General features: G+C 43.6%; 1 protein-coding gene across 1 annotated transcript in view; it reads right to left on the bottom strand.

Annotated features, from left to right (window-relative positions):
- The window catches only part of LOC126095613 (lachesin-like), a 405,319-nt gene extending 386,019 nt beyond the window's left edge, over window positions 1–19,300 (bottom strand). Inside the window, exon 1 of the mRNA XM_049910381.1 lies at window positions 19,214–19,300. The gene's annotated coding sequence lies outside the window, so the exon portion shown is untranslated. The remainder of the gene's footprint in view (window positions 1–19,213) is intronic.
- Between the last annotated feature and the right edge of the window lie 8,004 nt (window positions 19,301–27,304).

Here is a 27,304-nt window from a genome sequence, read left to right as displayed (position 1 = left end):
AAAAAAAAAATTCTGTACAAATGATCTGAAGATGACGATTTAATTTCACTGAAACTATTAACCACTGTGTATTCTTATGCGATCTGAGCGAGTAAACTCCTGGAATAAGAAGAACAACCGTGTTTAAAACAATAGTTTTCTGCTTACTTTATTTATAAGCAGGAAATATTCTTAGAAGAATATGTATTAAAACAAAAATCCAACCATAACTTAAACGTCTCTCACTGGAGCGGATTGCGCTGCCCCTCACGCCGGAGGTTCGAGTCTCCCTCGGGCATGGGTGTTTGTGTTGTTCTTAGCATAACTTGGTTCAAATTAGTTTAAGTACTGTGTAAGTCTAGGGAACGATGAACTCAGCAGTTTCGCCCCTTAGAACTTAACAAACACTTTTTCTCACTGAAGCAACTCCAACCTACTACTGATAGCTCAGGCAGTGGCCATCCCACTATACCCGAATTCTGGAGGACGACGCCCTTTCAGATTTAGGTTTACCATTATTTCCCTAAATCGCTTCAGGAACATGCCGGGATGGTTCCTTGGAAAGGCCACCGCAATCCTTCCCTAATCCGATGGGACCGATGACCTTGCATTGGTCCACTCCCCCAAATTAACCAATCAACAAACTAATAGCTTGAGGAAGCTGTCACTGCACTCAACTGCAGCTGACTTCCCATGATGCGTAATATTACCCCTCTCTTCCCCACACCAGTACCAAACAGAGAGTAGGAAGAGTATCATATTGCATTTATTACAAACCTTCTTGTTCAAAATACCTGCGCCGGCCGAAGTGGCCGTGCGGTTCTAGGCGCTCCAGTCTGGAAACGGGCGACCCCTACGGTCGCAGGTTCGAATCCTGCCTCGGGCATCAATGTGTGTGATGTCCTTAGGTTAGTTAGGTTTAATTAGTTCTAAGTTCTAGGCGACTGATGACCTCAGAAGTTAAGTCGCATAGTGCTCAGAGCCATTTGAACCAATACCTTGCCGTGCAAGGCTGGTGATTAATCGGACGGACGCGCCACCAGCTTAGTACGACAGCTTAATGTTTTCTGAACAAGGAAGACACATATAGTGTCTGATAAGAATAACCGGACATCTGTTCCCCTTTGTGGCTGCTTAAAATGTGCTAATAACACTTTCAGTGAGATTTCGGAACGTTTGTGGAGTGCACCATCCCAATCTACCCCAAGAGATGAAACTAGAGACGGTAGTCTACATCTACATCTACATCCATACTCCGCAAGCCACCTGACGGTGTGTGGCGGAGGGTACCTTCAGTACCTCTATCGGTTCTCCCTTCTATTCCAGTCTCGTATTGTTCGTGGAAAGAAGGATTGTCGGTATGCCTCTGTGTGGGCTCTAATCTCTCTGATTTTATACTCATGGTCTCTTCGCGAGATATACGTAGGAGGGAGCAATATACTGCTTGACTCTTCGGTGAAGGTATGTTCTCGAAACTTTGACAAAAGCCCGTACCGAGCTACTGAGCGTCTCTCCTGCAGAGTCTTCCACTGGAGTTTATCTATCATCTCCGTAACGCTTTTGCGATTACTAAATGATCCTGTAACGAAGCGAGCTGCTCTCCGTTGGATCTTCTCTATGTCTTGTATCAACCCTATCTGGTACGGATCCCACACTGCTGAGCAGTATTCAAGCAGTGGGCGAACAAGCGTACTGTAACCTACTTCCTTTGTTTTCGGATTGCATTTCCTTAGGATTCTTCCAATGAATCTCAGTCTGGCATCTGCTTTACCGACAATCAACTTTATATGATCATTCCATTTTAAATCACTCCTAATGCGTACTCCCAGATAATTTATGGTATTAACTGCTTCCAGTTGCTGACCTGCTATTTTGTAGCTAAATGATAAAGGATCTATCTTTCTGTGTATTCGCAGCACATTACACTTGTCTACATTGAGATTCAATTGCCATTCCCTGCACCATGCGTCAATTCGCTGCAGATCCTCCTGCATTTCAGTACAATTTTCCATTGTTACAACCTCTCGATACACCACAGCATCATCTGCAAAAAGCCTCAGTGAACTTCCGATGTCATCCACCAGGTCATTTATGTATATTGTGAATAGCAACGGTCCTATGACACTCCCCTGCGGCACACCTGAAATCACTCTTACTTCGGAAGACTTCTCTCCATTGAGAATAACATGCTGCGTCCTGTTATCTAGTAACTCTTCAATCCAATCACACAATTGGTCTGATAGTCCATATGCTCTTACTTTGTTCATTAAAGGACTGTGGGGAACTGTATCGAACGCCTTGCGGAAGTCAAGAAACACGGCATCTACCTGTGAACTCGTGTCTATGGCCCTGTGAGTCTCCTGGACGAATAGCGCGAGCTGGGTTTCACATGACCGTCTTTTTCGAAACCCATGCTGATTCCTACAGAGTAGATTTCTCGTCTCCAGAAAAGTCATTATACTCGAACACAATACGTGTTCCAAAATTCTACAACTGATCGACGTTAGAGATATAGGTCTATAGTTCTGCACATCTGTTCGACGTCCCTTCTTGATAACGGGGATGACCTGTGCCCTTTTCCAATCCTTTGGAACGCTACGATCTTCTAGAGACCTACGGTACACCGCTGCAAGAAGGGGGGCAAGTTCCTTCGGGTACTCTGTGTAAAATTGAACTGGTATCCCATCAGGTACAGTGCCCTTTCCTCTTTTGAGCGATTTTAATTGTTTCTCTATCCCTCTGTCGTCTATTTCGATATCTACCATTTTGTCATTTGTGCGACAATCTAGAGAAGGAACTACAGTGCAATCTTCCTCTGTGAAACAACTTTGGAAAAAGACATTTAGTATTTCGGCCTTTAGTCTGTCATCCTCTGTTTCAGTACCATTTTGGTCACAGAGTGTCTGGACATTTTGTTTTGCTCCACCTACCGCTTTGACATAAGACCAAAATTTCTTAGGATTTTCTGCCAAGTCAGTACATAGAACTTTACTTTGGAATTCATTGAACGCCTCTCGCATAGCCCTCCTCACACTACATTTCGCTTCGCGTAATTTTTGTTTGTCTGCAAGGCTTTGGCTATGTTTATGTTTGCTGTGAAGTTCCCTTTGCTTCCGCAGCAGTTTTCTAACTCGGTTGTTGTACCACGATGCTGGACGTTGGTCTGCCACGAAGACCACTTCCTCACTTAATCCAAACGTGTTCCATCCAGTTCATGTCGGGACTTGGGGCAGAGCAGTCCATTTCAGGATCATTACCTTACATGTGCTGCTTTATGACAAGGTACATTGTCATGCTGGCGCAATGATCGTCTACGAATTGTTACTCTAATGTACACAGTACCTAATAGCACACCTATATTAGCATAAAATGTTTTCATATCATTCCGCATTCAGAATTCTCTTTACCAATAACAAATCTCCGTACTTTACTGTTGGCACCACACGTGATGGCAAGTAACGTACTGCAGCCATTCATCAAACCCAAACCCTTCTACCGGATTGTCACAGGGTATTGTGTGATTGATAATTCCAAATCATTCGTTTCCAGTCATCCACTGTCCGGTAGTGCCGCTCTTTACTCCACCTCAAACGTCGTTAAGCATTGACTATAGACATGTGTGGCTCATGAGGCGCTGCTCGACCACTGTTATTATTTTTAGCACCCATCGCACAGTCATTGTGCTAACTGGAATCCTGGTAGTACTTGGAAACTCATGAGTAGTTCCTTCGATTTTGTACTACACTACTAGCCATTAAAATTGCTACACGACGAAGAGGACGTGCTACAGACGCGAAATTTAATCGACAGGAGCAAGATGCTGTGACATGTAAATGATTAGCTTTTCAGAGCATTCACACAAGGTTGACGTCGGTGGCGACACCTACGATGTGCTGACATGAGGAAAGTTTCCAACCGATATCTCATACACAAACAGCAGTTGACCGACGTTGCCTGGAGAAACTTTGTTGTGATGCCTCGTGTAAGGAGAAGAAATGCGTATGACCACGTTTCCGACTTTGATAAAGGTCGGATTGTAGCCTATGGTGATTGCGATTTATCGTATCGCGACATTGCTGCTCGCGGTGTTCGAGATCCAATGACTGTTAGCGGAATAAGCAATCGTTGGGTTCAGTAGGGTAATAAGGAACGCCGTGCTGGATCCCAACGGCCTAGTATCACTAGCAGTCGAGATGACAGGCATCTTATACGCATGGCTGTAACGGATCGTGCAGCCACGTCTCGATCCCTGACTGAAAAGATGGGGACGTTTACAAGACATCAACCATCTGCACGAACAGTTCGACGACGTTTGCAACGGCATGGACTATTAGCTCGGAGACCATGGCTGCGGTTACCCTTGACGCTGCATCACAGACAGGAGCGCCTGCGATGGTGTACTCAACGACGAACCTGGTTGCACGAATGGCAAAACGTCATTCTTTCGGATGAATCCAGGTTCTGTTTACAGCATCATGATGGTCGCATCCGTGTTTGGCGACATCGCGGTGAACGCACAATGGAAGCGTGTATTCGTCATCGCCATACTGGCATATCACCTGGCGTGATGGTATGGGGTTACACGTCTCGGCCACCTCTTGTTCACATTGACGGCACTTTGACTAGTGGACGTTACATTTCAGATGTGTTACGACCCGTGGCTCTACCCTTCATTCGATCCCTGCGAAACTCTACATTTCAGCAGGATAATGCACGACCGCATGTTGCAAGTCCTGTACGGGCCTTTCTGGATACAGAAAATGGTCGACTGCTGCCCTGGCCAACAGATTCTCCAGATCTCTCACCAATTGAAAAGTCTAGTCAGTGGTGGCCGAGCAACTGGCTCGTCACAATACGCCAGTCACTACTCTTGATGAACTGTGGTATCGTGTTGAAGCTACATGGGCAGCTGTACCTGTACACGCCATCCAAGCTTTGGTTGAGTCAGGCCCCAGGCTTATCAAGGCCGTTATTGCGGCCAGAGGTGGTTGTTCTGCGTACTGATTTCTCAGGATCTATGCACCTAAATAGCGTGAAAATGTAATCACATGTCAGTTCTAGTATAATATATTTGTCCAATGAATACCCGCTTATCATCTGCATTTCTTCTTGGCGTAGCGAATTAATGGCAAATAGTGTATTTTTACAATCACCCTATGCTATGCTCCATGGTCCCTGTCGGTCAATAGTTACGTTATACCTGATGTCGGTATCGCGGCGGTTGCTCCTTCGCGATTCCACTACACAAATCAATTACCAAAGGAAGATGCAAGGAGTTTTAGAAAAGTTGAACTAACCCTGATAGGTTTTTTACTCAGGTGACATACATTGACTAGTGAACGTTCGAAGTCACTTAGTTCCCCCGATCGACATGTTGTATTGTTACTGGCTCTGTACTATTAAGGCAATAATCCCCGCTTAGCTGCTTACAGGCGGGGGCACTACGAATGTAGTGCGGGACAATACGTTGAGAATGTGCATTTCGCGGGAGGCGTGCCAGAGATAAATCCCTGCAGTCGCGCTATCCTCTGTGTCCTCGGTGGCTCAGATTGACAGAGCGTCTGCCATGTAAGCAGGAGATCCCCGGTCGGGGGCACACATTTCGATCTGTCCCCGTTGACGTACGTCAACGCTTCTAAGCAGCTAAGGGTGTTCATTTCATTGTAATTTCGTTCTAACGAGCTGCATGGTCACCGATGGTATCTGTTCTTTCGGACATGTACGAAAGAACAGATACCATCTTAGTATATAAATACTCCCCGCGTCCGTTTATAATGGCGGGCCCGCCTCCCGTGATATCTAGCGGTCAATTGTTCATTCCGTTGGGGTGTCCGAATACTTTTAGTGACGTAAGTACTTACTGAGGCACGTGGAAGAGGCTAGGCTAGATATTGCCTGTTATGTATTCTATAGAAAGCAGTAATAAGCTACAGAAAAGGAAACACATGCCCCCAGGTCTTAACGTAGTTGTATGGTTTCTTTTGAAGTCCAGAGCACGCTCTGAGAATGTGGAGCCTAGAAAACAGGATACCTAAAAAATTCTATGAGATTTATACATACCTCACATACGTCTCTCATATATTTGTAAGTACGTTTCTACGTTCAGAATTGTCTTTTTGAATACTAGGCTTATATCAAAACCAATCAGACCCCCAACGCTGAACTTATTGCCATTACGCAGCATTCGGATATTCATTACTGAATTACTACGTAAGCAAATGGAGCGAAAATTCCTTTGATTGTAGTCTTTCTGTTATACCAATGTAACATCCACGAGATAAATTTTAGCTACACTACGACAAGAGGAAATTATGCCTCAAACAGTTATAAACATTATCAATCCGACATAAAGAAAAACATTGAAGTAAAACCAAACGATGATAATTATTAATTATGTATATAATATTTTTTTATTTAATTGGACATACCGATGTGTATCATAGAAAGACAATGATAATTGTAAATTCCTTTTATGATCGGCGTTTGTCTTCCTTTGTTTTTACCTTTTTTTAGTAGGCTTTTGTAGGTTGCGGACACAAGACGCATATAAAACTGAAGTCTGTTAAGAAATTGTAATTATTTGTTAATTATTACTTGAGTATACAGGTCATTATAATTATAAAAATGAGTAAATAACTATTTGTAACTTAAATTCGTCTCACAATAAGAATTATCTGTGTTAATTATTTCTTTCCGCTACAAGGAGTGCAGCCATTGATGATAGCGATTTGTATCGCATTTTTATTTGTGTTTCTTACGAATGTATCAAAGGTTTGCTTGATGAAAACTAGTCTAAGTAGTGCACAGTATAATAGTAAAGTTTAATAAGCATTAATTCAAATACTTATACTGTTAGAAGGAAATTTGGTCTGAAAATAGAAAGTCGCTGTCAGTTGTCTGCCACCATCTTAACAATTATCTCAGCGGCAAATTCAAATTACGCAACTTTGCAGAAATAAACGCCGAAGGTAATAAAATGTGTAAAAATAAATGTGCACCGGTGATCCCAAACTCATTTTAATGAAAATAATTCGAATCAGATTGGTTGTTTAGAAACAGTGCTCATTGCACGATCCATAAAACAAACTGTTTCTTGCTGATGTATGGAGCCGAAATTAATTACGCACGAGTTGCGAAGAATATTGTTGCAGGTAACATACGTCAGTGTTGTGCGCGGCAGATATTCGGTGGTTTTAATGATCGTTTTGCTGAAGACAACTGTTTCCATCACAATCAATAGTTGTATAGAATCTGTTGTATGAACTGTGATTTAGTGACACTTACACAAGTTACAGACAACACTTTAACACAACGTTAACTTGGATTTCGTTAGCAACTTGACCAAAACTTAGCCGGGAGAAAAAGTTATTTTGTAATTACTCACTGTAATGAAATGTCATTATCATTTTCATTTACAAAATAGTGAAATACCAAACCACTGAATAACACAGCGAACGCCACAAGGAAAGATAACACATGCCCTCAGATCTTAACGCAGTTATATGATTTTTTGAAGTCCAGAGCACGCTCGGGGAATGTGGCGCTTAGGAAACACGATGCCTAAAAAAATTCAATGAGATCTATACATATCTCACATACGTCTCTCGTATATTTGTAAGTACGTTTCTACGTTCAGAATTGTCTTTATGAACACTAGGCTTATAACAACACCAATCAGGTCCCCAACGCTGAACTAATTACCATTACGCAGCATTCGGTTGTTCATTGCTGAATTACTACGTAAGCAAATGGAGCGAAAATTCCTTTGACTGCAGTCTTTCTGTTATGCCGGAAATGAAACGTGAGAAACGTGGAAGTCTCTCATCAAATTTTAATGAGTTTCCGGTAAGCGTGTTCTTTGTGCGCCTCAGAATTTCGCTGCTGTTTATGCGATCTTAATTAAATTGTTTTGAAGGAGATGTATTGTCGCTTCAAACGCCTGCCGTGCGACAGTATAAAGGCAACACCTTGCTCACTTCTCCGTTTCTCTGCGAAAGTTTGTGAAATGTGAATAATTTCTGCTTTACGCCTGATTGTGTTCTGCCGTATTCACTGAAACAGCCCTCAGAGTCGTTACTGGGAAACAAATTTTACACACATTATTGGATGTCCCACGACGATTAAAAGTTCTCGAAACTCATACTGAAAGAATTTTTTGTAAAATGATATACAGATAAAATCATTGTCCCTAAAATTGCATCAAGCTATTCAAGTAGCGAAGAGAGTGACCAGTTTTCGTACATACCCCTGTCATGACTATCATCGGAAATCACACTTTTGAGTCGGCTGCTCGGTCTACAAAATCGAAAAGTATTAGTGTAAGTAAATTCACTCTGACAACTTGAAACGATGATATTAAACCAGAGGGAACGACTGCCGTTGTCACTCATGAACTTTTGATAGGGTTCGTTGATAACAATGTGTTAAAGTAGGACCGCCATCTGGCAAGAATCCAGTTTTTGTTTTGGAATTGATGTTGCTGATACCGGTCAAATCAAACGCAGGTGAAATGAAGAATTGCATAACATAGATCGGATAGGGCTGACTTACAGAAAGCGAGCGTAGTAGAATGTCGCGCTCACGGCGTGTGGTTCGTGTCGAAGGCAGAACTGAGATTGTGTCTCCCTTTATTTCTTTCTTTCTTTCACCTCATCATCATAGTCGGCACACGAGATATGGGAGGTGTCGGCAGAATGACCGCAATGTCTTCCTCAAAAACAGACTCTGACAATTTGTCCGCCTGCTTAGCTGAGTGGTAACGTGCTTGCCTCCCATGCAGCGGACCCGGTTGAGATTCTCGGCAGGGTTGGAGATGTTCTCCGATCGTCGACCGGGTGTTGTGTTGTCCTCAGCATCATTTCATCCTCATCACCGGCACACAAGTCGCCCAGTGTGGCGTCGACTGAAATAAGACTTGCACTCGGTGGCCGAACTTCGTCGGATGGGGCCTCCGAGCCAACAGTGCTATACGCTCCTTTATTTCGTTTCATTTCTGTCAATTTAGGCAACAGGGTTATTCTGAAATAACGTTGTCTGTCTTCCAGTTTTTCCAATTTAAATTTCCCGTTCATCTCTGTTACGCTACGAACATCCCTTAATTGTTCGCACTATTGTGTTGTATGGATTTCTTTCACAGGTGCATTGCGCTTCCCCAGAAACCTCCCATCGAATCTAAGTATACTGAAGCGACGAATCTTTCGAGGCCACTTGCTGACTCATTTCTTGTTGTGTTTTGTCTTGCTCGTTCCAGGCCTACGTTTATATTTGAAGATTAAACAAATGTCAGTCGAAAATCTCGAGACGAAAGGCAACAGGTAACACATCAAATCTACGTCTTTCATTCACCTTCTCTCATACGGATTGTACGTGATCGTTCCATTATGAGACAGATATTTAGTATTAACCCTTATCACTTAAACGGTGTGGCGTGCTACAGAGTACCCATTCATTCTTGTAATCGGATACTATCGGTTTCTTTCTCCTTATTACAGGCGTCGCAAGTACCCTCACTTAAAAGTAGTTTCCATTCATTATACCAAGTAGAATTTTTGCCCGTTTTTCTTTTTCTCCTCGACTATGACTACAGAGATATGGAATATATAATGTAAATCGTCAAGACGGTTGAAAACTTTCTTTGAAAAAGTAAATGCATTAACATGGTATTTATTAGTTAGGAACTCGTTTCTGAAATTATTTACCGTGTAGTCTAATACACAGTTTAATTAGATACGATCATCAGTTGTATGGACAGTAAGGGAATAGAAGCTTTCGAAAAGTGGTTCCAAGGAAGAATGCTGGATATTATATTGGTGATATTAGTAGCTACCAAGGAAAAGACTGAATTAAAAGGATAACAGTTTGTTGACAAAACGTGAGTAAAATCAGGGGTAGGTTGTTAGAACAAATACTCAGGCGCTAAGGATTTTTTACTTTGGTACTGCTGTGAGGCGTGGGCTATATAAATTGTGGAGAGAGGGGATCTGACTATAGAATTCAGTTAAACTCCATCTTGGGTGGAGTAGCTCTTAAGACTAACAGAAGGTACAATAAAGTGCAGAAATTCTTCTACATCGGTACATGAAAGATCGTAACCACTGAGTGTGCAGCTTGTGCAGAGATGTTATTCTCTCCTTTGACAATGCTGCATGGTTTTCCACCAACATTCTATCGTTCCCTCCAAATCACTGAACGGCACAAATTCCCCCTTGCTTTCCCCATTGCCAACGAGAACCCTTTACTACTCATCAAGTGCCTCCTCTCCTCACTAACACTGAACACCTCTGAGTATCGAGACTCTTGAGGAAACCAAATCCAACAATCCTGCTGTTTCCTGATTGTCAGTCGTAGTGCCCTGCAATGACATGTTGCAGCAACCCTAAAACTGCACAGACTCCATGTTCACAATGAATACCACGTCAACCGACTCATTCTCACAGACAATGAAAACCTCCACGACAATTATCCATCCTATGGACTACAGCCCTAATTTCTGTATCCCTTTCCTCTTGATACAATCGCCTAGTCCACTCTATATGTTCTTTTCTGTTTCCTACAGTTACATTACACACAGGGCCAGTTGGAGAAAATCTTTGTAAACAAGTGACTTCCCGTTTAGCACCCCCCACCGTCCCTCCTTCGCTCCAACCGTTATCCCTCGTCAACTTTCAACCGTGTGCATATGGAGTAGCAACAACTACCTTCACTCTCATGTAAGAGGACGTGGTCTCCTGACCTACATTGCTTACATATTCCGCCCTCACAATCATATTCCGCACATCAAGACGCATCATTCGAACCCAAGCTCGATAAGATAAAGTCAATGTTGTATGAATTCATGTAAACGATATGCTAATAACAAGTGCGCACCGGGGTTGAAATACTCGAGGCTGGTGTACACACACATATTCCAGACACGATGGTCACAGTTGCTTTTAGTTCGAGATAGGCAGACCGCACACTGGGAGGCTGGTCCCTTCTGAGGATGAGTCAATCTCGACCGACCATGGAGCAGACAGTGTTTGCCTGAGTGAAAGGAAGAACGACTCCGTGATCGGCTTAAAAGCAAATTCCGCTACATTGTGTGGGAGCGCCTAGCCTACGCATTCTTTACAAATGTAGCAAGCAGTTTCAGAGATTTACACAGGGAGACAGCAAACGCCGAACGCCAATGCTACGGATTTCTGGATCGGTCGCCGTAAACGAAATGTCATTCTCCCGTTTTAGAAGAGCAATGCTTATTGGCAGCAATATTCCTGATGCCTGAGCTGAAGGAGTAAAGGAAGAGACCGAAAGATATACCCCTTCACGTCTGGCGTTGAGAGGCACCGTTCCGTTGTCGCTCTTGGAGTGAGAACACGTAATGAGAGCGTGTGCTCAAAGAGCGAGGAGCAAGTCTCTCCTCAGTACTTCACTGGGAGAGCACCTCTGTCGAGAGCGAATCGGAGTGCGACTCTATGTTGAGTCCTTGCCATTAAGCGTTGCTCACTGTGTTGTCTGACACACGTATTGTGCGGTATGAACGGACAGGGTTATAGTTAAACGCCTGCGAGGGAATATTTGAGTGGCATCGCGGTGGACTGGTTATCTGACCGGTGTACGACGCGAATAGTTAGACTAGGGGCGAATTGGAGTCCTTGACTTCATTAAGGAGTAGGGAGAGTTTGATTGGCAAAGGTCAATCCAGATAGAACGAGAGTTATCTTATTTGTCAGCAGCGAGCGGCGCAGACAGCAGTCATCGCTGCTTACGGTATTGTGCGCTACAGCTATTGCGAGCCCCGTATTTCCTCCACAACAGTACACTTCAGTGCATTTCACACGCCACAGCCTGGAACATACCTAGCAACATGCTAACAGATAATTATTCAAGTTGGTTAGGCGCGGCTCTGAGCCATTCTGCTAAGTAATAACAATCTTAAACTCTGTATAGAAATTTCATTAGCGAACACTATACTTAAGAGGTAACTTCACGTTCCGAAAAGAACCCGGAAGTAAGTTGTTCAGTTCATAACTAAAGGTGGCATTGTGATTTCTCAGAATTTTAGCAAAATAAATAAAAATTTTCGTTAGTTTCATGTTTTTCTTACTCTAACCAGCACTACTCCAGTACCCAAGTATCCCACTAGTTACGAAAGAAACTTTGTGAATTTTTGTGTAATTTCCTTACAGCGGACGACTCCAGAAGATATTTATTTCTGAGAGTTTTTCCGGCATTTCTTTTTAGAACGTTAGGAGCGTCTGTCTGACTTCTGTAGTAGTGTGGTGGTGGAAATGGCATCTTGCAGGATCCACAGCGTAAAGGGTACATCTCAGATTAATCTGTTGCGCAGAATGACAGAATAGCACCCACACGCTCACATTCTTAGAAACAACTCAACAACCTCTTCCACCTCTGCCGACGTCCTAAAACTCTAAAAACCGTCTAACGTTTCTGTTTCCTTCCCCAGTGTAAGTCCATCAGTTTTTAAAGAAAGTACATTGAGGTGACAGATGCCGTGGGATAGGGATTAGTGACACGCAAATACACAGATGGCGATAGTATCGCGTACACAAGTTATAAAATTGCAGTGCGTTGACGGATCTGTAATTTTGTACTCTTGTGCTTCATGTGAAAAGGTTTCCGATGTGATTATGGCCGCACACGTGAATTAACAGACTATAAAAGCGGAACGGGAGTTGTAGCTACACGCATGGGACACTCAATTTCAGAAATTGTTAGGGAGTTCAGTATTCCGAGGTCCACTGTGTGAAGAGTGTGCTGAGGATGTGAAATGTGAGGCATTAACTCTCACCACTGAGAACGCATTGCCCGACGGCTTCTGCATAACGACCGAGAGCAGCTGCGGTTGCATAGAACTGCCATAATAACGAACACGTAACAACGCATGGAATATCGCCAGAAATCAGTATGGGACGTACGACGAACGTATCTGATATGGTAGTGGGACGAAATTTGGTGTTAATAGACTATGGCAACAGCTGACCGACACGAGTGTCTTTGCTAACACCACGACATAGCTTGCAGCGCCTCTCCTGGGCTCTTAACCATATCAACTAGACACTAGACGTGCTTTCAGCCATTCGTTTCTCTCATCGTCATCATCATCATCATACAACACCAACATCTCGCTATACTATAAACACACAAATTAAAAGTATCAATAGACGACTGAGATGAGTCCCGATTGCAGTTGGCAACAGCTGATCATGGGGTTCGAGTGTGACGCAGACTCCACGAAACCATGGACTCGTGTTGTCAACAAGGTACTGTGCTAATTGCTGGTGGCCACATTGTGGGGTGGGCTGTGTTTAAATGGAACGGACTGGGCCCTCTGGCGCAACTGAACCTATGACTGGAAATGGTTGTGTTTGTTTACTTGGAGACCATTTGTAGCCACTCAACGATAGAATTTTTATGGATGAAAATGCGCCATGTCACCAGACAATAATTGTTCTCTATTGGTTTGAAGAACACCCTAGAAAATTAGGGCGAATAATTTCTCTACCCAGATTGTAGCGAAATGCAGGAAGATCTGCAGCGGATAGGCACTTGGTGCAGGGAGTGGCAACTGACCCTTAACATAGACAAATGTAATGTATTGCGAATACATAGAAAGAAGGATCCTTTATTGTATGATTATATGATAGCGGAACAAACACTGGTAGCAGTTACTTCTGTAAAAATATCTGGGAGTATGCGTGCGGAACGATTTGAAGTGGAATGATCATATAAAATTAATTGTTCGTAAGGCGGGTACCAGGTTGAGATTCATTGGGAGAGTCCTTAGAAAATGTGGTCCATCAACAAAGGAGGTGGCTTACAAAACACTCGTTCGACCTATACTTGAGTATTGCTCATCAGTGTGGGATCCGTACCAGATCGGGTTGACGGAGGAGATAGAGAAGATCCAAAGAAGAGCGGCGCGTTTCGTCACAGGGTTATTTGGTAACCGTGATAGCGTTACGGAGATGTTTAACAAACTCAAGTGGCAGACTCTGCAAGAGAGGCGCTCTGCATCGCGGTGTAGCTTGCTCGCCAGGTTTCGAGAGGGTGCGTTTCTGGATGAGGTATCGAATATATTGCTTCCCCCTACTTATACCTCCCGAGGAGATCACGAATGTAAAATTAGAGAGATTAGAGCGCGCACAGAGGCTTTCAGACAGTCGTTCTTCCCGCGAACCATACGTGACTGGAACAGGAAAGGGAGGTAATGACAGTGGCACGTAAAGTGCCCTCCGCCAAACACCGTTGGGTGGCTTGCGGAGTATAAATGTAGATGTAGATTGCCCGACATGAAGCCCATCAAACATTTATGTCGCATAATCGAGAGGTCAGTTCTTGTACATATTCCTGCACTGGCAACGCTTTCGCAAATATGGACGGCTGCAGGGGCAGGGTACTTCTTACGATTTGTTGATTCTGTACTGCGTCGAGTTCCTGCACTACGCCGGGCAAAAGGTGGTCCGACGCGTTATTGGGAGGCATCCCGTGACGTCTGTCACCTCAGTGTATGGTATTTCATTTTCACATTTCACTTATCTGGAACGTATTGTAATATTAATTTATTCATTTTTCTGTAACTTTTATTTTTTGCTTGTGGTTACAAATGAAGGAAGTCAACAGCGTAATCTTAAATTAAGACCATTAGCCAAATTCATCTTTACATATACTTTAAAAACTTACACTGATAAGCAAAACATTATGATCATATTTCAACGTGAGACTGAATGCCAATTATTGGCGCTATGAGAACGAGTCGTGGTAGATGACGTATATCTGTGAAGCAGAGACGAATGGGGAATCGGACTAGTACAGATAATTTATTTATTTATTTATTTTTGTCAAGTCGTTTCCCGTCTGACTGGTTTGATGCGGCGCATCGCGAATTCCTCTCCTGTGCACTTCCAGCCTACGTCCTCAATTACATACTGGACATATTCCAACGTCTGCCTGTATATCTCCCTATAGCACCATGCAATTATTCCCTGTTGTCTTAGCGTATACCTTAGTGTTTTCTATACAGACCTTTCTTCGCCGATTCTGTGGAGAACCTCATCATTCGTTACGTTATCAATCCAGCTGATTTTCAACATTCTTTGGTGGCACACACATTTCAAATGCTTGCATACTCTTCTGTTCTGCTTTCCTATAAGTCCATGTTTCGCCACGATACAATGCTATGCTCCAGAAGTACATTAATTGATACTAGTAGACTCCCCTTTGCCATTAATCCCCTCTTTGCAGGTGCTAGTCTGCTCTTTATGTCCTCCTTGCTCCGTCCATTGCTGTCTTTGTAGCAGAATTCCTTACCTTCATCTACTTTGTGATCACCAGTTCTGACGTAACCATGTATACTGGTATTCTCATTTCTGCTACTTCTCATTATTTTCGTCTTTCTTCGACTTACTTCGAAGTCAAAGTCTTTACTCATTATGCTGTTCATTACATTCAACAAATCCTGTATTTCTTCTTCACTTTCACCGAGGATAGAAATGTCATCAGCGAATGTTATCATTGAAATCCTTTCACCATTAATTTTAATCCCTCTGTTCGACATATCTTTTGTTTCCGTCGTTGCTTCTGTGATGTGGAGACAGAACAGTCGAGGTAAGGAGGAGGAGATTAGTCTTTAACGTCACGTCGACCATAAGGTCTTTAGAGATGGAGCGCAAGCTCGGATTAGGGAATGATGGAGAGGGAAATCGGCCGTTCCCTTTCAAAGGAATCATCCCGCCAGTCACCTGAACCGATTTAGGGAAATCGCAGAAAACCTATATCTGAAAGGCCAGACGCGGTGTTGAATCGTTGTCTTTCCGAATGCGAGTTCAATGTGCTATCCACGGTAGAGGTGAAAGACTATTTATACCCCTTCTGATCCCTGCATTTCGTTCTTGCTCTTTCAGGCTTATGTTTCTTGATTATTGCAAATACTGGGTAACATCTATGTCTTCTTGTAGCTTACGTCTGTGATTCTTATAATTTCGAACGTCTTGCCCCATTTGACGTTGACGAACGCTTTTTCGAGGTTGACAAATGCTGTGAACATGAAATGATTTTCTTCACCGTTGCTTCCATGACGAACCACAAAGTGACAGCTGCCTCTCTAATGCCTCTACCTTTCCGAAAGCGAAACTTATAGTCTTCTACAGCAGGGCTTCACAACATACGTGCTCCCAGAGCAAGCTGTGAGCAGCAACGCACGAGCACGGAGCAGCGCGGGCACGCTACCCCTACTACCGGACCAGAGCGGAGAGTGGGGAGAGTCACGTGAGTCACGTGGGGCACACAACAGCTGACGCCAGTCAATGTGAATCCGCGGCCACCTACAGGGATATCACTCACGAATTATTACTGCGACAAATGAAACGAATAAAGGAGAATGTGCACGTGCCACCTAATTTTATTAGCTTAGTGTATGCCTCTACATTCGTATTAATTTGTGAACTGTTACACAATAAAAGGTGTCACTGAAGTGTGAGATTCTCGGTTATGTTGTACTTTTTGCCCTTTACAATTGCGTATATGTTCGGAGTAATTGTTCTTGTGCCTTGTAGGCGCAGCGTGCAGTTTAAATTTCGATCAGACAATGCGTTTCTCAGGCGCGTCTTGTTACATTTCATTGCAGAGAAAAGTTGTTCACAAACATACGCGGAACCGAACATTGATATTATTGTAGCCGCCAGTTTGTACAAAAGAGGAAATCTATCCTGAGGGAAGTGTCTGTAGAATTCCAAAATGTTTTTCTTGTTCTGAAATTTGTCTCTGTATTCTCTGTCACACTGCAGGTCAGTAATTTCTAGTTGCAGCTCAGTGCTGTCAGATCTTGAAAGCGTTGATCAAATTCGTCCTTAAGGGCAACTATAACTATGTGAATAACGATCACAGTCTTTGTGAACATCTTGCATGGATGATAATTTAGGAAAATGAGCTAGATTTCCTGTTTCCAGCTGACTCACCCAAAGTGTCAATTTCATTTTAAAAGCTCGTATTCGATCTATGAAATGAGTAATTAGCAGATCTTTACCTTGTAATGAAATGTTCAAAGCATTCCGATGGCTAGTTAAATCTACTAAGAACGCGAGATCACATTTCCATGGAGGCTCTTTCAATTCAGGAACACACATGTTATTTATTTCCGTGAACATATTTATCTCATCTAATAGGCAAAAAAACCGATTTAATAATTCACCACGACTAAGCCAGCGGACCTCGCTGTAATAAGACAGGCTACCATACTGGCTTTCTACACCCTCAAGAAAGCTTTTAAATTGCCTGTGTTGTAGCCCATGCTTCCTTATATAATTGGTTGCACGAACAACAACACTCATCACATTTTTTAGTGAGATACTCTTTGCACATAAGTTTTCCTGGTGGATCTCACAGTGAACGCCCCTTATTTCATTCGGCACGGTCAGTTTTTGCATTTTCTCCTTCAACAGCGCAACGAAACCTGATTTTGTTCCTGACATCGCTGGTGTACCGTCTGTAGTCACTGAAACTAAAGAATTCCACGACAATCCTATATTTTCAACACTTTCTTCAACACTACTTATAATATCACCTCCGGTTGTAGTGTTCTTCATGGCTAATACATCGAGGAGCTCCTCCCTCACCTGAAGATCTCTATTAACACCTCTAATAAATATGGTAAGCTGCGCTGTTCCAGTGATATCAACACTTTCGTCCAGAGCTATAGAATACGCCATAAAATCTTTACAGATATTTGCAAGCTGGCTCTGGACGTCGTCTGCCATGTCCTGTATGCGACGCATAATGGTCATGTTAGATAATGGCACAATCCGCAACTGTTCAACTTGAGATGGACAAAAATGTTCCGCTGCAACTACAAAAAAAAAAAAAAAATGGATCTGAGTGCTATGGGACTTAACTGTTCAGTCCCCTAGAACTTAGAACTACTTAAACCTAACTAACCTAAGGACATCACACACATCCATGCCCAAAGCAGGATTCGAACCTGCGACCGTAGCGGTCACGCGGTTCCAGACTGTAGCGCCTAGAACCACACGGCCACTCCTGCCGGCCTACAACTACCAAACATTCTTTTATTAAATCGCCATCAGTGAAGGGGCTCAGGGATTTTGCTAAAAGCAAAGCAATTTTGTAACTCACTCTGAGAGCTGCCTCAGTTGATTTTTCTTCGTCGTCCAGATCTTCTTCGGATAGCTCCCTTTTAAGTTTAATAACTTCCTGTTCACGATCTGGTCCATCACATTTTCCACTTCCGTAGTCTTTCGCGTGGTACGACATATAATGTCGCTGGAAATTAAATTTCCTAAAAGAATTCAGCGTTTTGTGACATACTAAACATTTTGCAAGAACCATTTTGTTGCCACTTTCCCAGTGATTTTAGATATTCTTGTGGAATGTTATCTGTCCATTCTACCTTATTCGATATTAATTCATCGGAAGCTTTTTTAAATTCTGATTCTAATACTGGATCCCCTACCTTTCCGTTATCGTCTCTTGTTTCTTCTACCACTTCTTCAGAGAATTTTTCCCAGTCATAGAGGCCTTCAAAGTACTCTTTCCACCTATCCGCTTTCTCCTCTGTGTTTAACAGTGCTAGCGGGGTCGGGGAGGGAGGAGCTGCATATTATGCTATAAGGGACGTTCAGTAGGGCTCACTAGGGAGCTATGGTAATTACGAAAGGTACCATGACACATGTGAAAAATGTGAACATTATTGCGGACCACCTGCATCTCTTTCTGACTGATGTCATCCCCGAAGAAGACGACAGGATAACTGTCCATGTCACAAAGCCGTAACCTTGCTACAGACATCAGCTTGTTATCTTAGCCCCCAACTTCGCTTGATCTGAAACCGGTGGAACACATCTGGTACGCTATCGGACGGCAGCTCGTCGTACACAATCAACCGATCCATAATGTAAGGGAACTGCGTGACCTGTGTGTAGACCAGAGGTGCCATGTCCATGGGAAAAGCTGCGAGTGCTTTGTGGATTTCATGCTTCGAAAAGTCTCTGCTGTCTCCGCCACAAAGGAGGACGAACACGTTACTGAGAAGGTGCTTATATTGTTTTGTCTTTTCAGTTCATGTAATTGCTATTTCGCCCTGTATTCAATACCTTTTTATTTTCAGTCTTTCTGGCTGATCAGCGGGATATTTTCGCCGCTGACGGCCCCCCATCCCTCCCACATCAGTAGGTGGAGCGGAGGGCGAAACAACAATAACGAAAATAAAACTCTGTGCTACCTTGTAGGGTCCCAGGTTGGAGACTGGGCAGGAGAGGACTGCCTCGCGGCCCACGGCCACCGTCGCGTTGCGGATCTCGTCCGTGAAGTCGGGATCGGCGATGGGGTCCTCGGGCACCGGCCGCGGCAGCTGCTGCACCGCCGCGCCGTCTGCGCCGCCGCCGCCAGCGCCGTCTCCAGAGGCGCCGGAACCTGCGGCACCGCAGAACTCCCGTCACCGGACAGTCTTCGCTGACCACATGTGTCAGTTAAGTTTACTCAAGATATACTGTGTCCAGGATGAATTTTTACCTTGGGATGTGTGTTGGAGCGGACTCGAAACTGGGACCATCCTTTCGCGGAATAAAGGAGTGCTACTTCTGTAGGATATGCTGGAAAACTGTGCAAAGTTTGGAAGATAACAGATGATGTACTGGCGGAAGTATAGCTGCGTGGGCACGTCGTGAGTCGTGCTTGGATAGCTCATTAGATAGAGCATTTGTCCCTGGTTCGTGTCGCTGTCCGGACCACAGTTTTAATCTGCCAAGATTGATTTATCGTCTGTCTTTCAACTGAAACGAGCTCGTGCGTATCCACTTTGACTACAAAGCTACACCACAATAACCAGCTACAGTGCGTAGCACAAGGTTGTACCTACCCATGTGTGGCGCTGCTTTAGAATCAATGGCGAAGCAGTGCAATGACACGTCCAGGGATTGTTTACATTTTACTAGACGCGTTAACTTCAACAAGATGCAGGAATAACCCCTAGAGATACGACTTAAGATAGAAGCTGACAGCTGTAGAACACACATACAGTGCAGCAAAGTCCACTACACTGGTAACTGGGAGAGGTCACTTCCCCCAGCCACAAGCGCAGAATACTCTTCAGTTTGCAGACGGATTAAACTAATTTGTGAAAGTCCATTCTTTTTGTGGACATGTGACAGCATCTGGCAATATAAGTAGGGAAAATGGAACACCAGAGCCGTATTTTCAAGTGAATTTATTTATTCAGACGTCTTGTTTCAACGCTACAGTTGCGTCACATACTCGTCCTACTGTTAACCAAATCAGTACTACCAGGTATTGGCTTATGTATCATATGATCCGTACAATAACTAGATGTCGTGGCCTGCTATTCATCAGAAGTGTATATCTCGAACGTTTAGTCCAACAATGACGTAATTATTTGGTTAATAGTAGAACCTTAAGATGACTTAAATGTCTCGTAGAAACTAGTCGTCTGAATAATAAATACTTCGAGAAAAACGGATGTAGTGTTCCATTTTCATTATGAGTACTCTAATGTTTTGCTTGGAAGAATCCTTACAGAACTCAGTCGTTCTTTACAAACTGCATCATGATTGCCATTGGAAATTATTTATTCTGCTGGATGTAAGTGAAGGAGGTTTCTGTGTTTATCGTATATTTTATTACACTACTACTCGTTTTGATAGGACAGGCGGAAAAATACAAAAATTTAATTCTCTCGGTGCTAATTGATGAGCATAAACGACTAATTTCCTAAAGAAGCCAGCCAGGAGACGGTAACATTAACAGTCGTGTTTCATTCCTAAACGAAAAGGAGGAGTTACACGAGAAACACCACACTGAATATATGTGGAGGGTGTTTCATTCTGAAAAGAGAATATTTTAGGAGACAACATCATAGACCTAATTCGAATCAAATACCCCATATAACATGTGTCACCCGCCAGGGTAGCCGCAAGCGCTAACGCGCTGCTTCCGGGACTCGGGTAGGCGCGCCAGCCCCGGATCGAATCCGCGCGGCGGCTTAACGACGAGGGCCGGTATGCTGGCCAGCCTGGATGTGGTTTTTAGGCGGTTTTCCGCATCCCGCTAGGTGAATATCGGTCTGGTCCCCACGTTCCGCCTCAATTACAGGCGTCGCAGACATTTGAAACACGTCCGCACTATTTCACGGTTTACACTAGACACAGACAATTGAGATACACTGATTCCGTCCTGGGGGGTACGGGGTGGTTGCAGGAAAGTCATCCGGCCATACCTAAAACTAACATTGCTAAATCCGTTGTAACGACGACGACCCTACGATCGCTGTGGGACTACGGCGTAAGCGAAAGAAAAGAAGAAAGATCCCATGTAACATGTGTCCAGTTCTTATTGGTTACAGAGCTACAGCTTGTCACAGAGACTTCATTTCATTTCGCTTGTTGTACTCCAGTTACTATGGGTTTATTTATCGACTGCGATTTCTGTTTTCACGTTCAAGTAGTGAAGTTACGCTTGAGGTTACAAAATTGAATTTTTCAGCGGGGATTGTAATTTGTTGGGGAACTCTGCTGCATCGTTCAAGCAGGCCACACGTATTCATAAATGCTACATTATTTCTGTACCAGTGTTGTACTGAAATGCTGTTATTACGTGTAGAGGATACTAACCTCAGAGTAACAAATTCTAGTGTGTTTACTCGCGTTTTAACTAAACTACGTGTAAGTGGTATGAAGCCAGCAGTCATATGTCATCTGAGCCTACAAAGAAACATTGTGTAGATGAAGCAGAATCATATTCGTTATTTTATAAATGACATATAAGTACTGCCATTATTTCACGATGACTCTATACTTATACTCTGTATCATACGTTTCTAGTCATAATTCTGTGACCATGTTATAGACCATTCTTTGAACGTGCAGCCATGTACAAATTTTTTACATTACTCGTATGGTTGCACAGAGTCCTTCAATAAGCACATGCAGAATTTCAACTTGTAGTGGCGTTCTACACTGACGAAAAAAGATCGCAAAAACAAGAAGTGGTGCATAAAAAAAAAAGTTGGTTAGCGCGTTTCTACATCTGAAAGATGATCTAAATTTAGGTTTCACACCAGCTGCATAACAGTGACACTAGTAGCACCACTATATGGATTCAGATAAGGTTTGTTTTAAATACACTCTGTAACGGTCGCGAGCGTCAGTTACCTTTCAGAGTAGACTTGGCAAGTTACTGTTAGTGAATAATGCCTTTAAGGCGACAAAGTGGCCATTATCAACTCATTTTTGAGTTTGACAGAGTTCGAGTAACAGGGCTACGAGAAGCTAGGTGTTTCTTCTGCAGTATTGCAGAAAGACGTAGCAGGAATGTAGCTACAGTACGTGAATGCTGGCAACCGTTGTCACGGTCGCTAGAAGTCATGGTCTCCGGACGGCCACGTGGCACTACCACGCGGAAAGATTTTTGTTCGGCGTTTGCCTCTGGCGTATAGCGTTGCATCTGCGGCAGGCACCTGAGCAGCGGTTGGCACCACAGCGACACATTGAACTGCTAAAAAACAGTTACTTCAAGGACAGCTCCGAGCCAGACGCCCTGTAGCGTGCGTTCCATTGACGCCGAACGGCAGCGTTTTGCGACTTTTGTGGTGTGTAGCGAGAGCTCATTGGGGGGGGGGGGGGGGGAGGGGCAGGTTGGGGGTCTGTTGTGTTTTCTGATGGAAGTTGATTCTGGTTCGGTGCCGGTGATGACCGAGTATCGATTAGAAGTAGGTCTGTTGAGTGCCTGCAACCAACCTGTCTGCATGCTAGACACACAATACCTACATATGGAGTTAGGTCAGCGGGAGCACCCTCGTGCTTATCCCACGGACTCTGACTGCAGAACTATTCGTCAGTCTGACGATTCGACCTGTTGTACAGCCGTTGATTTCCAACTGGATAACGCTCGGCCACATACCGCTGTTGTAACACAATACGCTCTACAGTGTGTCGAGGTATTGTTTTGGCCTATTCGAACACCAGATTAGTCTTCAATCGAGCACGTATGACACACCAAGGGCGACAGCTCCTACGTCAGTAACAAATAGAATTAACTATTCCTGTACTGACCGACCAACTGCAACAGACATGAAACTCCATGCCGTAAATTGACATCCGGCACCTGTACAACACAATTCCTGTACGTCTGCATGCTCGCATTCAATATTCTGACTGTTACAGGGGTTATTACTGTACCAGAATTACACATTAGCAGTGCCTTGTCTTGCTCTTACATTAAGCTACGGTCTTGCAAGGTTAATGTTTTATCTAGACAAATATATCCCAAAATTTCGTTTCACTTCATCATTTAATTTTTGGTGTTGCAATTTTTTATGTCTGTGTACATACAATAATACGGCTGACATTAAGAATGCACAGCCTCTTTGATTGTTACCAGCCGATTCAGCACTTCTCAGAAAGAAATGAACGTAGATGACTGAAACTTTGTAGATGGGTAACTGCAAATCGCCGAGCAATCATTCATACTGTAAACTGATGAAACCAGTCTCGCTCGTAAACGTTTGAGAAACGGTCGTAAATGACATCGGTGGTCCTACGATAACCAGTACCCCTTAGCGAAGACATATTTTCAACGTAGCTCCTCTGCAACTGTACACTGATGAAACTAGATTCGCTCGTAACCGTGTCAGTAACGTTCGTAGCTCACATCGGTTACCCTATGATAACCCACGTTCCTTTGCGGAGACACATTTTTAACAATGGTTCACTGTAAGTGACTGGTCTGGTAATGACAGAAAATAAATTGATTGGATCTGTTGCGTTACTGAATTGGGGAACGAAGACTCGTTATGTAGACTTTTATGAAAACGAACTTCCTGTACTGTTTCAAGTGGTCCCACTGGCTATAGGGATGTTTTACCAGTAAGGCTGGGCTCTTCTACATTTAGGTCGTCAGGTGACACTCAATACAGTTAACATGGATCTGGAAAAGGTGAGCAGGGGTTTACTCGCAAAACTGTTTTACCAAAGCCGCTGCAATAGTGCTGTTGCTCTTCGCGATTATCGACACATTACAGGAATACGGAGACATCCCCTTTCCGCACGGGGGTTGAATGATATGATTCGGAAGTTCGCATTATCTGGAGTTTTGTGAACTGCTCATGGGAGCCACAAACTGTTGAAGAAGTTACTTTTGCAACGACTCAGAATGCTGGACGTAATGTGCGATTTCCAAAACCAGTGTGTTACGAGAGTTGAACGTTCCATGATCCACCGTTCTCAACGTGCTGCGAACAACTCTGAAATGGTATTCTAGAGAGGTTTGAGGCTGTCGTCAATGCACACTGTGGTGACAATGAGCAACGATTGTAATCAGCAACGTAAAAAATGGTACACAATTAACAAATGTAACCTTCTCATGTGTAAATTAAAATGTGTTAGTTTCAATGATTTACTCGTTATTTCTCTACAGCATATCATTCCACGTTTCATACCTCCTATGTATACTAGGTTTCCAGGGGTGTGATCTCAAGTAGCAAAGTTAAATTACTACCACACTATATTACCCAACGGTACACCAACACGCTTCTGGCCCTGTACTAGTAATTCGAGAACCTCATTTAGGGACACCGCAAGCATAGTACTACGGAGCGACCTATATAGCACATCAGCAAATTAGGGTGTTTTCCGAAAATACTGGAACAGAGGCGGGCAATCCTGTCTTTATTTCCTTAATACTATACTAATACCATCGAACAATTTTAATTTGGGGTTTACTCAAAGCTTCGCGAAATATCTCTCAGTGGTTTTACGAAGTGGAGGCTGAAACACACTGCAGTAAATTTGTAATTCGATAGACAGCAGCACGCGAATTTGTGGCGGTTATTAGCCATAGCGTTCGTCAGCTCTGGGAATTGTTCGTGTATTAAGTACTGTTCTTTTTTTATATTCGCTTATGGATTAACGAACCTGATCATAAAGCGATAAAATATGTGCCTGTTACGCCGGTTGCTGGTTGGTCACTGGAATACTAATTACAACTGGATTCCAGTTCCAGATCCTGCGAGAAAAATCACCCAGAACGGGAGCGGAAGATAGACTCTCTAATCAAACACCGTGAACATTTCAATGTAACATTTCAGTCTTTTAGATAACAGCCGAGATTTTTTACCGACTGGTTTTTAGCGTTCTAGAGTATGAAGAATTTTTCCACTATGCAGGCAGTGGCGTGAATGTAGCGCTGACAATATACACTGCTAAACAGACAAAGATTTCTTGGAGGTAACTAATGAACATGATGTTTATAAAGTCATTTACTGGTAAAATTACTGTCTTTGGATTCATATGGCTCTTTTCCTGGTGTACGGCTATGAATTGGATGCCATATTAATAGAGAGTAGAGTATAACTATGTTTTGATGTTGATGATGACGACATTCATTATGACGATATAGAAAGGAAAACGTGCTGATATACAGGGTGAGTCACCTAACATTACCGCTGGATATATTTCGTAAACCACATCAAATACTGACGAATCGATTCCACAGACCGAACGTGAGGAGAGGGGCTAGTGTAATTGGTTAATACAAACCATAAAAAATGCACGGAAGTATGTTTTTTAACACAAACCTACGTTTTTAAATGGAACCCCGTTAGTTTTGTTAGCACATCTGAAGATATAAATAAATACGTAATCTGTGCCGTTTGTTGCATTGTAAAATGTTAATTACATCCGGAGATATTGCTATCTAAAATTGACGCTTGAGTACCACTCCTCCGCTGTTCGATCGTGTGTATCGGAGAGAACCGAATTACGTAGGGATCCAAAGGGAACGGTGATGGACCTTAGGTACAGAAGAGACTGGAACAGCACATTACGTCCACATGCTAACACCTTTTTATTGGTCTTTTTCACTGACGCACATGTACATTACCATGAGAGGTGAGGTACACGTACTCACGTGGTTTCCGTTTTCAATTACGGAGTGGAATAGAGTGTGTCCCGATATGTCAGGCCAATAGATGTTCTATGTGGTGGCCATCATTTGCTGCACACAATTGTAATCTCTGGCGTAATGAGTGTCGTACACGCCGCAGTACATCTGGTGTAATGTCGCCGCAGGCTGCCACAATACGTTGTTTCATATCCTCTGGGGTTGTAGGCACATCACGGTACACATTCTCCTTTAACGTACCCCACAGAAAGAAGTCCAGAGGTGTAAGATCAGGAGAACGGGCTGGCCAATTTATGCGTCCTCCACGTTCTATGAAATGCCCGTCGAACATCCTGTCAAGTGTCAGCCTAGTGTTAATTGCAGAATGTGCAGGTGCACCATCATGCTGAAACCACATACGTCGACGCGTTTCCAGTGGGACATTTTCGAGCAACGTTGGCAGATCATTCTGTAGAAACGTGATGTATGTTGCAGCTGTTTGGGCCCCTGCAATGAAGTGAGGAACAATGAGGTGGTCGCCAATGATTCCGCACCATACATTTACAGTCCACGGTCGCTGTCGCTCAACCTGTCTGAGCCAGCGAGGATTGTCCACGGACCAGTAATGGTTGTTCCGTAGATTCACTGCCTCGTGGTTTGTGAAACCCGCTTCATCGGTAAACAGGTAGAACTGCAACGAATTCTCTGTTAATGCCCATTGACAGAATTGCACTTGATGATTAAAGTCATCACCATGTAATTGCTGATGTAGCGACACATGAAATGGGTTAAAGCGGTGACGATGCAGTATGCGCATGACACTACTTTGACTCAGTCCACCGGCTCTCGCAGTGTCCCGTGTACTCATGTGTGGGTTCATGGCAACAGCAGCTAACACACCAACTGCACCCGCTTCTCCTGTGACGAGCCTCTTACGGACCCGTTTGCGTGCTACGACCATACCTGTTGCATACAGTTGGCGGTAGATGTTTTGCAATGTGCGGCACGTTGGATGCTCTCTGTCCGGGTACCGTTCTGCATACACCCTCCAGGCTTTAGCTGCATTTCGTCGACACTCGCCATAGATGAGTATCATCTCCGCCTTTTCAGAGTTCGAATACACCATGGTCACAGTTCCTACAACACTACACTATCACAGACTTCTGGCAACACGGTGTACTACAGTTGGTCTGCGTGCAGAGACGAATGCAGAATAACAATAGCAGCAAGCGCTACATGCGGACACTGCGACAGCTAGACCAAACCACAACAGTGCACTACAGCCACACTCGTAAACACGGTCGTCATCGTAAACATGTCCCTGCAGATGCTGTTCGCCGACCGTGGCCCGTATTTGTTACAACACGCAACTGAACGTCGGAGGTTTCAAGCGTTAACTTTAGGTTACAATATCTCCGGA

Source organism: Schistocerca cancellata, chromosome 8 (genome assembly GCF_023864275.1).
Source record: "Schistocerca cancellata isolate TAMUIC-IGC-003103 chromosome 8, iqSchCanc2.1, whole genome shotgun sequence".
NCBI lineage: Eukaryota > Metazoa > Arthropoda > Insecta > Orthoptera > Acrididae > Schistocerca > Schistocerca cancellata.
The sequence above is the reverse complement of the archived record's forward strand: the minus strand, read 5'-3'. Positions and strand labels throughout refer to the sequence as shown.